Source organism: Chelonia mydas, chromosome 3 (assembly GCF_015237465.2).
Source record: "Chelonia mydas isolate rCheMyd1 chromosome 3, rCheMyd1.pri.v2, whole genome shotgun sequence".
Classification (NCBI taxonomy): Eukaryota; Metazoa; Chordata; order Testudines; family Cheloniidae; genus Chelonia; species Chelonia mydas.
In genome coordinates, this window is record NC_057851.1 from 116,581,392 (window position 1) to 116,593,361 (window position 11,970).

The 11,970-nt window shown below is 43.2% G+C and overlaps 1 long non-coding RNA gene across 1 annotated transcript; it reads left to right on the top strand.

Moving 5' to 3' along the window:
* The first annotated feature begins 1,497 nt into the window (after window positions 1-1,497).
* LOC122465302 lies at window positions 1,498-11,297 on the top strand. The gene is made up of 2 exons (XR_006290042.1): window positions 1,498-1,655; window positions 10,574-11,297. It is a non-coding gene; the product is annotated as an uncharacterized LOC122465302 (long non-coding RNA).
* Window positions 11,298-11,970: the final 673 nt, after the last annotated feature.

Here is an 11,970-nt window from a genome sequence, read left to right on the forward strand (position 1 = left end):
TCACCAAATGAGGGTAAATCCATCCTCATCATCGCATCCACTCATTATACTCCACACCTGAACATAGCCATTATATGAACAACACACCCCCATATATCAATGTCTGTACATTGACCCGTTAATCTTTTACCCCCAATCAGGGAGATTGCAGATTATGTATTCCTTACGCCACCCATTCCTAAACTGAACTTCACACCCCTTGATAATCTGTACCTTATTCCCTGATAACCAGAAACTTCTATGCTTAAACTCTGTACCGTTTTCTTTTTATTTTAACGTCATCTTAATAAAATTACTTGCATTCACATTATCCTTTCAAGGTCAGTATTAGATCTAGACTAAACTGGCAGCTACCTTTTATGCCCACCTCTAGATTTTTGTCCTGGGACTTCCACCACCAGTAGGCTAGTCCCAAACTGCTCCTCTCGGGCTCTGGCAGTCCTGGCCGTGCAGTTCCCCCTTCCAAAGGCTGTCATTATTCCCCTTCAGTTACGTGTAGTGGGTCCCTTGTGTCTCAGATGTTCTCTGGAATCATTTGTCCCTTTGAACCACCACTGCAGCCAGCATAAAGGATTCTGGGATACATTTGGCAATTTAAGGTGCCCGCCATTTGTGAGTGAAGAGACACAAAAGCACCCTTATTAAAGAAGAAATCACAGATGGGTGATCAGATGAGCTGATAGGAGAAAAGGAGCAAATAACAATGTCTGGGCAGCCAAATCTCTTCTTCCCATAGGATGCCAACATACCTACGATTGGCTCTGAATGCTGCACGCTGGTATCTGTTACAGCACTCAGCAGCAGAGGAATTGCAACTGGAGTAGAATTTAACTGTTTGCTGGATTTTGGCAAACAACTAAAACTAAGACGCGTGAACAATAATAGTTTAATGCCATTATGTATTGAACTTTCTGCTTGGAGGTTCCAAAGGGATGTGCTGCTCATTCTTATTCCAAATGTAATGGTAAAAATATGTCTCAATGAGAAGTTACTCTATCACTTTTTTGTTATACCCACAGGTGTGGCCTCTTATTCTATCAGGTAAATAAATTCTGCTTCTGCATATTAACCATTTAGGTACCAGAAACCTAGATTTAGTTTTTTTGCCAAGCTTAGTTGCTTTGAGGGATAGACAGTGTTCTCTATGCTACTGAAACCAGAATGGTGTGAATCTTGGTTTTGATTTGCAGAGATTCAGGTGAATATTTCCTTTAGATTTTGCTATGTGTGGGTTTGTCTTTCCCCTGCCTCTACACCCTGAGGTTTGCTTTCAAATTAGGCATGAAACTAATCCAAAATCTCAAAGTGAGAATCAGAGAGAACCTGGTTTTCATGTCAAATTGCTACTCGCACTTGATTTCTGGCCATAAATTGGCCTACATTTACTCAAATGGTTTGCAAACTTTCACAGGCCTTTGAACAAATCTGGTATGAGTTTGTCACAAAACTAAATCTCAGTGTAATTTGGGGTTTTGTTGTGAATATTTCACATAGATCTAATAAAAAGAACAGATGGCAAGGACTCCATGGCTCAGGAAATTGGTGATGGAACAACATCTCAATTCACCCATTCTTAAACTGGAACATGAATCAAGCTACCCCATGCCTAGCAACCACCGACCACCACCAGACTATTGCTTAAAAAATATACTCAGGTAAGGAATCTTCAAGGGTAGTTAGAGTCTCATGGAATGTGGCCTATAATATGAATAGTCTTGCTCTAGTTTCCAGGGGACAGGTGATCACATCTAAAAAAACATCACCACAATTGACACAGGCTGTCTCAGGAGAGCCACATGGAACGCCATAGAAACCAGACAAGCCCTGAAGAAAAATGTTTTAGACACAAAATCCCAGAAGCTAAAGGACAAATACCACAAGCAGTTAGCAAGGCACACTGGGAGGTCAAACACCTTGTGAGAGTGGACAAACGGCATTATATTGATAATTTGGCAACACAAGCAGAGGATGCAGCTGCTCGTGGTGAACAAGGAACCATCTACAAAATGACGTGGCTTATCAGTGGTAAACAGCAGACACCAACAAGCATTCTCCTCAGGAACAAACAAGGCCACTTACTAACATTTGAAAAAGAACAAGAAATGCGCTGGACAGAGCATTTCAAAGAGTTGCTGACCAGGGAGCCACCTAAAGAGGAAGCAAACATCCAGGAGGCAGAAGAAGATCTTGATATCAACACAGACACCCCAACTAAGGAAGAGATCATTCAAGCCATCAAATCCTTAAAAAATGGGAAAGCTCCTGGCAAGGATCACTTGAATGCAGAATTGTTCAAGGTAAATCCTAAATTAGCAGCATCTATCCTGGCCCCTCTATTTACATCCATCTGGGAAAGGGAAAAAGTGCCAGATGAGTGGACCAATGGGGTTATAGTGAAGATACCAAAGAAAGGAACTCTCAATGATTGTAATAACTGGCGTGGTATCACACTTTTATCTGTGCCAAGCAAAGTATTGTGTAAGATCATAGTTCAGCATATATCAGAGGCAGTTGATAGCATTCTCAGAAAAGTGAGAGCTGTGGATGCACATACCAGATCTTCATTCTATGAAACATAATAGAACAGTGCTTAGAATGGCAATGGCAACTCTACATAAATTTCATAGACATCGAGAAGGCTTTTGATAGCATTCACAGGACCGGTTTATGGCGCATCCTGCAGGCATATGGAATTCTTTTCCGTATAATCAACATCATCAAAAGCTTCTATTTCAACTTTACATGCAGTGATGATCACAGTGAGCTCAGTTTCGAAGTCACAACAGGAGTACGTCAGGGTGTGTCATGTCTGCAATCCTCTTCAGCATTGCCATCGACTGGGTAATGCAGCGTACAACAGAAGACATGCCAAGAGGCATTAAATGGACACTCTTCTCATCCCTTGAAGACCTGGACTTCGCAGATGATGTTGCTCTCCTATCACATACCCAACACCATATACAAGAAAAAACAACTTGACTCAATGCATTCAGCCAGCAAATGGGACTGAAAATCAACAGCAATAAGACAGATATCATGACCTTTAATATTGCCTCACCATCATCAGTACGGATAGAGGATTATGTTCTCACCAATATAGAAACATTCACATACTTGGGCAGCACCATCAGGCAGGATGGTGGAAGAAGCCAGGACATTCAGAACAAAATCAATAAAGCCAGGAACACCTTCAGGAGCTTAAATACATCTGGAAATCATCAAAATACAGCACCAAAACCAAACTCCAGATTTATCAGAGCTGCTGTGATAACTGAAGGGGTGGGGGGAGCTCCCTTTTGGACACCCAACCAGCCAGTTAGCTGTAAAATTCCTCTTGGTGTCTGTTCTCTGCTTGCTTTACCTGTAAAGGTAACAAGTCCACAGGTAAAAGAAAAGGAGTGGGCACCTGACCAAAAGAGCCAATGGGAAGGCTAGAACTTTTACATTTGGGAAAGAAACTTTCAATTTGTCTTTTGTTCTCTGGGCTGCAGGGATGGGGCAGCAATGCTATAAGCAGGAATGCTATGTAAGGTTTGAACCAGGTATGAAAAAGTATTTTCCATACCTAGAAGAAATAATTTGGATAGGGAATGTTTAGATAGATGCTATCAGGTTTATTTCTTATTTTGGCTTGTGGATCTCCTCTGTGCTAACCCCAGATGCTTTTGTTTTCTTGTAACCTTTAAGCTGAACCCCCAAGAAAGCTATTTTGGGTGCTTGATTTTTGGAATTGCTCTTTTAAAATCGAGCAGAAAGCCTAAGTTCCAGATGTAATTTTTTCCTTTTTGTTTTTAATAAAATTTATCTTTTTTAAGAACAGGATTGGATTTTTGGTGTCCTAAGAGGTTTGTGCGTGGTGTTTGATTAGCTGGTAGCCACAGCTAATTTCCTTTGTTTTCTTTCTCAGCTCTTCCCCGCAGGGGCGGTGGAAGGGCTTGAGGCTACCCCACAGGGAGGAATTCCCAAGTGCTCCTTCCTGGGTTCAAAGGGTTGGGTTTTTTTGCATTTGGGTGGTGGCAGCGTTTACCAAGCCAAGGTCAGAGAAAAGCTGCAACCTTGGGAGTGTAATACAAGCCCGGAGTGGCAAGTATTAATTTTTAGGATCCTTGTGGGCCCCCACTTCCTGCACTCGGAGTGACAGAGTGGAGATTCAGCCTTGACAGCTGCATGCTTTCAACACTACTTTATAGTGCAGAATGCTGGGGAATGAGAAAGTATGACATGTCCAGACTGTCTTCATTCCATCCAACCTGCCTCAGAAAAATCCTCCATATCTTTGCTCAGAACAATCTGAAACCAAGATCTATTGACACAGTGCAGGCAAGAGGATATGAGCACCATCATTGCCAGGAGGCATTGGAGATGGATTGGCCAGGTGCTTCAGATGGAAACTGGTACCATCACCAGAGTAGCAATAAGATGGACACCTGAAGGTAAGCGAAAACAACATGGCAAAGAGCTGTGGAAGCCAAGCTGAAAAACCTGGAGCACAGCTGGGGAACCATTGAAAGCCTTGCCAGAAACGGACAGGAATGGAGGAGCTTCGTCACTGCCCTAAATGCCAGAGGCGTAATAGGAACATGATTATGATAATGTCTCAGGAGAGAGTCCAGCAATTGACTCTACTGAGGGAGATTAAGTTAGCTTCTTCCCATAAGAGTTCAGCATTGAGGCCCACTGTTGGGTACGGTGGGGAAACCTGCCCTACCACGGTCTGTGTGGTTCCAGTTTCCTGGATAACAAACAGTGCCATCCGTGACAGAGCTCTTATAAACACTAAATTTTAAATGGAAAGAGCTATAATCCCATATACTCTCTCCTCCTGACCTATCCTCCAAACAAATCCCATGCTGAGGCCAGTTTATTTCTGGCATAACTCCACTGTCTTCAGACAAGCTCCCCCTAGGTGAATTTGGCCCAGTACTTTTAGATATTTCGATGTAGTGACCAGTTACGCTTTTTGTGCCTGCACACACACGTACACAGAGCAGAACAAAACGTTCTGAGAGGCTCTTACCATTCATCAAAATCAAGATGACAATTAGAAATAAATATCCCCAGATTAGATTGTGGTCTCATATTGTTGCCACTAGCAACTGCTGCTGCTTTACTGCTTTACATAAACACTCCAGGTTTGTATTGCTGTCAGCATTTTAAAATAAGACTGCCCTATATGATTTTTAAAAAGCAGATTCTCATTATAGGACAGATGCTGGCCTCTGCTCCAGGGCATGTGAGAATACCTTTACCCCTGCTTGGGGGCATGCTGGGAGCAGGAAAGGGGGATGCTGTAGTGCACTGCACTGATCCTCAGCTAATGTAACAGCCCCATTGGGAACATTACAAACTGACAGAATCTGGGGCATCCCTGATTTTGCTCTATGTTACACTAGGGGAATCAGTCTCTGATAGCTCCAGAGATTGGGGGAGCACAAAGGTGGCTTTAATGCACCATCCGGAACTCTGACACAGATGAAGTTATGGTTGCATACGTTTAGTCAAATAAAAATCACAATGTGTGTGTTGTGTATGTTTTATTTGGTCTCAGATTTGGTACAACTGACCAGAGATGATGATTATATAGGGTATAAAAATGGACTTTAGCTGCAACTCTCTGAAACATTCCCTGGTTCAGTAATATCCTGCCTGAGATTTGCAAACAGAGCCAAAGGTTTGCTTTTTTTCAGAACTTTCCCCCCTTCAACTGCCTTTTAAAGTTTCATTTTGGTTTTACCTTTTCTCTCATTTACCAGATGAATGAATTACTTTGGGACTTTTCACTCTGCAGACAATTGCAGTGTGTGGTCTTTCAGTCAACAACTGTGCCTTATTTGGTATTGACATAAAAACTCCCCAAAACTGTCTCAGTCAGGGTCTTCTCAATGAGATATCTACAAGTCCTACTGTGCAAGCAAAAGCTCCATTATAAAAGGTAAACTGAATGTTGGTTCAGAACTCCAACAGTCAGCCTATATGGTCTAGCGACTGTTATGACATTTATGCAGTATGACTCAACTGCAATATGCGGTTTTAATGTCGGTTGTGCAACCAAGAGGTCCAGTTCTGACCTTGTGTAATTCAACTGAAGTCAGTGTTCAGAGGATAGAAATGAATATGCATTATATTATTTGTGACAAATCCTGACAGACATAAGAGAGTGGTCCTGTCGGGTTCCGGGAAGTGGGCGGATATATCAGCCCTAGAATGGTGAAGGCCCTGTTGCCTATGAGCGATAAAAGGTTACCTCATGTTAACTAGAGACACCTGAGGCCAGTCAAAGGCTGGCAGGGACTTTTAAAAATCCCTCTTTTGGTGTGAGAGGGGAGTGGTGAGGTGAGACATAAGCTCCAACAAGAACTTGCCAGATTGCCAGGCTGTCCTGCCTCCCTATAGGGAAAGAAGCTTAGGCCTGGACTACACTAAAAAGTTAGGTTGAAGGAAGACGCCTTAAGTCGACCTGTTAATGTAGGTGTCTGCACTACCAGGTCTTTTACGCCAACCTAAGTTGCCTCTAATGTCGACTTCTGTAATCCACCTCTGCGAGAGGTGTAGCGCTTAGCTCGATTTTCATGGGTCGACTGTGAGGTAGTGCAGACGCAGCATTGTATAATTCGACTTAATTGGCCTCCAGGTGGTGTCTGCTTTGTGCATCAGTGCAGGCGCTGCTAGTGAGGATGCACTCCACTGAGACAATGAGCATGGTGTGGCCACGCACAATCAACTTCATTAATTTGGAGGCTCGAGGTCGAATTAGATAAAGTTGACTTAATTTTGTAGTGTAGACAAACCCTTAGTAAACAGCTGCCTGGGGAAGGACTGGCAACTAGGAGCCAGCGTAGTAAAACAATGCCCCAGAGAAGGGGTAGGGAAAAGTATTTCTGTTTGTGATAAACTTGTCATAATTGTAAGAAGACTGAAATGAATAAGTAAGACATAATATTTCTGTGATAGCCTTGAGGAAAAATCCTACAGAATTTTCTAGGGTTGAAACAAGTAGGTTTTCTATAAAAGTTAAATAGGATTATTCTAAAAACCCATAAAGTTTAATAGAGAATGATCTCCTTTCTATAGAATTTTAAACTTGCCTATAGAATGTAATAAGGAATCATATCCCTGTGACAAAATTCTACAGGTGGGTTTAAAATTTTGTAGTAGAGTTGTTATTCTATAGACTGCCCTATAAGGGACAACATAAAAAAATGTGTTTGAGCCAGTAGTTCCCTTTCATCAGGTAGAGCTGTAGTCCAATGGATGAAGCTCCTGGCTGGATGTCATCTCTGCCCCAGATTTTCTGTGTGACCCTGGGCATATATAACAGGGAGCTAATACTGCTTATCCCTTTTTGCAAAGTGTTCTGATATCTTTGGGTGAAAAATAGTACCTGTAGTAAAATCCATTAAAAGTCAACATTTGCCATTTATCATTGATAGCTTTTCCTGAAGTGGCCAGTGGGAGCTGTGTTAAATCTAGTTTCACTGTGGAACTGTTGACAAATGTAGGCATTCTAACTGCAACCACTGTAAAGGCAAAGTATTGTTAAGTTGGGCATATACTGTGTTTGTGTGCAATCATTAACCCTGAGTATCGTATCTTGAGGTCTTTGCAGCTGTATTATACCACATCTCCACTACAGCATTCTTCACACTTTTCAAATGGTCTGTTCAGAAAGTGATGGTCACCCTCTAGCCAGTTCAAATACTTTATTATATTGAGCACAGAATTTAAAATAATATTTGAACAAGCCTTTTTTTTCTTGTTGCATTTTTGTGCTGGAAAAGTCTCCAAGCATGGACTCCCCTTTGCAAGGTGCATGCCATGGGGACTCTTGCCTACCCATGGTGGTGACTTGAATTTGGACCACTCTGAAAGTAGGGGTTAAAATACGGTTGAGTGTCGTAAGGTTTCACCTTCTCCTTCACATCTGGTCCTCTTTTTCCCTGGGTGTTGCACAGGTTCCTGCACACTAAGGTGTTAGAATGGATCAACTTTGCACATACACCAGTGCTTGAAAAGTGCATGTGACAATCAAGTCCCTTAAACCTCTAAGAGAAAAAGTTTGTAGGCTCAAATTTTCAAACTTGAGTTTCAGAGCCCAGCTTTAAACACCCAGTTTGAGGCACCTACATAAAAGACAGCCTGGCTTTCAGAGGTGCTGAGCAGCTGCAAGGATGTAAATGGATGCAGCTGCTCACCACCTTTTAGAACAAGGCCCCTTTTATTTATGTCTACATAAAGATGTAAGTGCCTAACTTTTGGCAGCCATGTTTGAAAATGTTGGCCTGTAATTATTAGCATCCTTGGGCCAAATTCTGAAATCACGGGTATATCTGCACTGCAATCAAACACCTGTGGTTGGCCCAGGATAGTTGATTTGGGCTCAGGCCGCAGGCCCATAAAATAGCAATGTAGATGTTTGTGCTAAGGCTGGTGCTCAGGCTCTGAGATCCCCAGGAGGTGGGGAGGGTCTCAGAACCTGGGCTCCAGCCTGAGCCTAAATATCTACATTGCAATTTTATAACCTTGTGAACCCCACCAGCTGAGCTGGGCTAGCCACAGGTGTTCTATTGCAGTGGAGACATACCCATTGGTTCTTCATCAAACAAAACCTCTCCCAGATTTAACTGGATAAAGGCTTCTGGATTGAACTCCTTTATATCACATTTAATATATTATGTATTGGTTGGGTTTATGAGATCAGACATGTACCAGTAGGCATATTGAAACATTCTTGAAACCTAGATGCTGGCACTTGTGAGCTTGAATTAATTGCAGTAGTGATGAGGGGAGGAAATAATTGCTTCATCTTTAAAAATATCTATCCTTAATCTCTCCCACCACACTGTTGCACATACAGAGTTAAATTCTGCAGTTCCTGTTTAGAGCTTAACTCAGACAACATCCCACTGAGATCACAGCCATGTTGTCTGCATTAGCACTGAGGCCTGACTTCAGCCAAGTATTTAAGCAGGAACTTCAGTCCATCCCTCTTCAGTAAAGCACAGAAATGCTTTGCTGTAGCGGGATGAACTATAGAATTGATGCAAGAATGGCAGGACTTGGTCCATAGATCAGAGTGACTATTTTGTCATTGTAGCCAGTATGTCATAGTACTTCTGTCACGTCTCATATTTTCATCATAATACAGAAAAAAGTCAAAGGGCCTTATGCGGCTAACTCACTTAGGTTGTTTTTATAAGTTTTACCTGTTTTCTATACACTGAGCCACGTGGGCAAGGAGCTATGGCCCATTTTGTGTCTTGAGGGTGGTTTTATTTATGTTTAACAGTTAAAAGAAAGCAAAGGGAGAAGAAGACAATAGGTGATTTAGTGGAAGCTGGTACTTTATCTTTGATCACATCGGACTATTCTTTATTGGAGGGGAGAGTGTGCAGGAGTTTGGCTAGATTTTTAGGTGGATAGTTTTAAGATTTTAATGAAAGCAAATTGAACTTGAGATGCTGGTAGTTTTCAGCTCAGCTCCAAGGTGCTAAATCATGTAAAGGTGGCTGGGGAAAAAAACACCCCACCAACTTTTGAATGTGATTGCTTAAGTTCCTATTCAGAAATAAACCCCAAAAGGAAATTACAGCCACTCCCTGATCTCGCCTCTTCCTTCTCATTTTCTACCTTCTTTAATAGTGTTGAGCAGACCTTAGTTTTACTTCCTTAAAATGAACCTTCTCTTTTCCTTTAACTGTGTCACTTCAGTGTAAGTTACCAATAATTAGCTGCAGTTTGAAGGTCTGAAATTCAAAGTCCCCTGCCAAAAAGCCCTATTCCAAGTTGCTCTGATGTTTCTGTGACCCTGCAGAGCTCTTACAAGAGGGAGAGGTGACAATTAGGGCCTGATTCTCCCCTCCTTTGCCCCCTGTGCAGTCGTTTATATCTGTGCTATAAAATACAACCATTCTGATTTGGGTCACGTTTCACATGTGTAAGTGGCTTGAAAAGGTGCAGGAAGAATCAGGGCCTCAGCGTCCAGACTGTGCTCTTCTCAGAGCACACGCGGGCAAGTCTTTACTGCTTTGAAAGGTTCTACCATTTTCAGTGCTATAATGGGGAATTCCACTAGACACACAGCGGAGTCTTTCAGAATGGTACATATGCCCCCTCTGTGCAATCAAGGCCCTACCTGAGTCTAAAGGGACACTTGGAGCTGGAGGTGTGAGTCCCAGCTCGAGGAGACATTTTCACACTCACTCTTATTAAGGTAGTGCACTAAAAATATTAGTGTCGCCATGTAGCGTGGGCAGCAGCAAGTGAAAGGATGGTAAAGCCAAAGCTAGTAACAGGGTCCTTCATAGGAACCTCCCCCCACCCATGGGGGGGGGGTGGGAGGGGAATTAAGGAGATTTTAAATGATTTTAATTGTTTTAATTATGTTAATCTTACCATAATGTGTCTGGGCTTGGAGTGAGGCTTGCGGGAACTTGTGAATAAAGAATGAATAAAATAAAACCAAGTGATAAAAAGTATCAAGCTATGAACTTGTCATGACGCAGCCCCTAAGGAAGGGTAGAAATATCTTTCTATCATGGTCAGACAATAATGTGCTCTTTCATTTTCCTTGCAGGCCCTTCCACCTTTGCTGGGCAAGAAGCAAGGAATCAGGAGTCTGGCGGAGCAGAAACTCAGCTTACGTGGGAAAAGGGAAAGAATCAGAGATGAAAGGCTGCAGGACACTTAGGCCAGCGTGGATGAACAACTGTAGAGGGAGGAGAGGTGGTTGCAGAGGGAGAAGGAGGCAATCCAGCATGAGGAGAGAATGGTGACACAGTTCTTGGAACATGACCAGAGGTTGAGGGGAGGATGACAGAGTGCAGCAGAAGGACCTTTTTGAGAGGTTGCTCACTCTCATGGCCACCAGGCTATAGGCCCCAGCTCCAGCTACTGTCCGAAATTCATGCATTGAGTCCCCACCATGCTCCCACATCCTGCAGCCTAGGCAGCTAATGGATGATTCTGGGACCATGACCCAAGCAATGAACAGTTTGTGGAACAATCAAATGTACCCTGTGCAACAGTCCACCTTGTGCAATTGGGGCTCACATGTGCAACATGCTTCAGAAGGGCAAGGAGAAAACGCACATAGGGGGCATACGGTTCCGTAACCAGTGAGACGTAGCGGTGGCTCTGTATATAGTTTGGCATTGTGGCACTTTTGTTGCTTCGGGTGTTTATTTAGCCCTTTTTTTGTTGTATTGTCTTTTGCCTCTTGCTGGCAGCTGGGCTGCCTATAAGATTTGTAACTGTGATTTAAAAACTTGTTTCAAATAAAGTGTTTTGTCTGAAAACAAGAACAAGTTTTAAGGTTACAAGAACAGGCTTTATTAAATTCATAAAAATCACAATCCACGTCAGCAGTACATCAGCTGAATACAGAGCTACATCAGGGATCGGCAACCTTTGGCCCACGGCCCGCCAGGGTAAGCCCCCTGGCAGGCCAAGCTGGTTTGTTTACCTGCCACATCTGCAGGTTTGGCCGATTGCAGCTCCCACTGGCCGCAGTTCGCTGCTCCAGGCCAATGGGGGCTGCTGGAAGTGGCGACCAGCACATCCCTTGGCCCACACCACTTCCTGCAGCCCCCATTGGCCTGGAGTGGTGAACCGTGGCCAATGGGAGCTGCGATTGGCTGAACCTGCAGACGTGGCAGGTAAACAGCCAGGCCTGCCAGGGGGCTTACCCTGGCAGGCCATGTGCCAAAGGTTGCCGATCCCTGAGCTACATTAACAAGTTTTATTAAATTCATAAGCTTCTGTCAAGGTTCCTTCCCCACTCTGAACTCTAGGGTACAGATGTGGGGACCTGCATGAAAAACCCCCTAAACTTATTTTTACCAGCTTAGGTTAAAACTTCCCCAAGGTACAAACTATTTTACCTTTTGTCCCTGGACTTTATTGCTGGGTTGGGAAGGAATTTTCCTCCAGGGCAGATTGGCAGAGGTCCTGGGGGGTTTTCGCCTTCCTCTG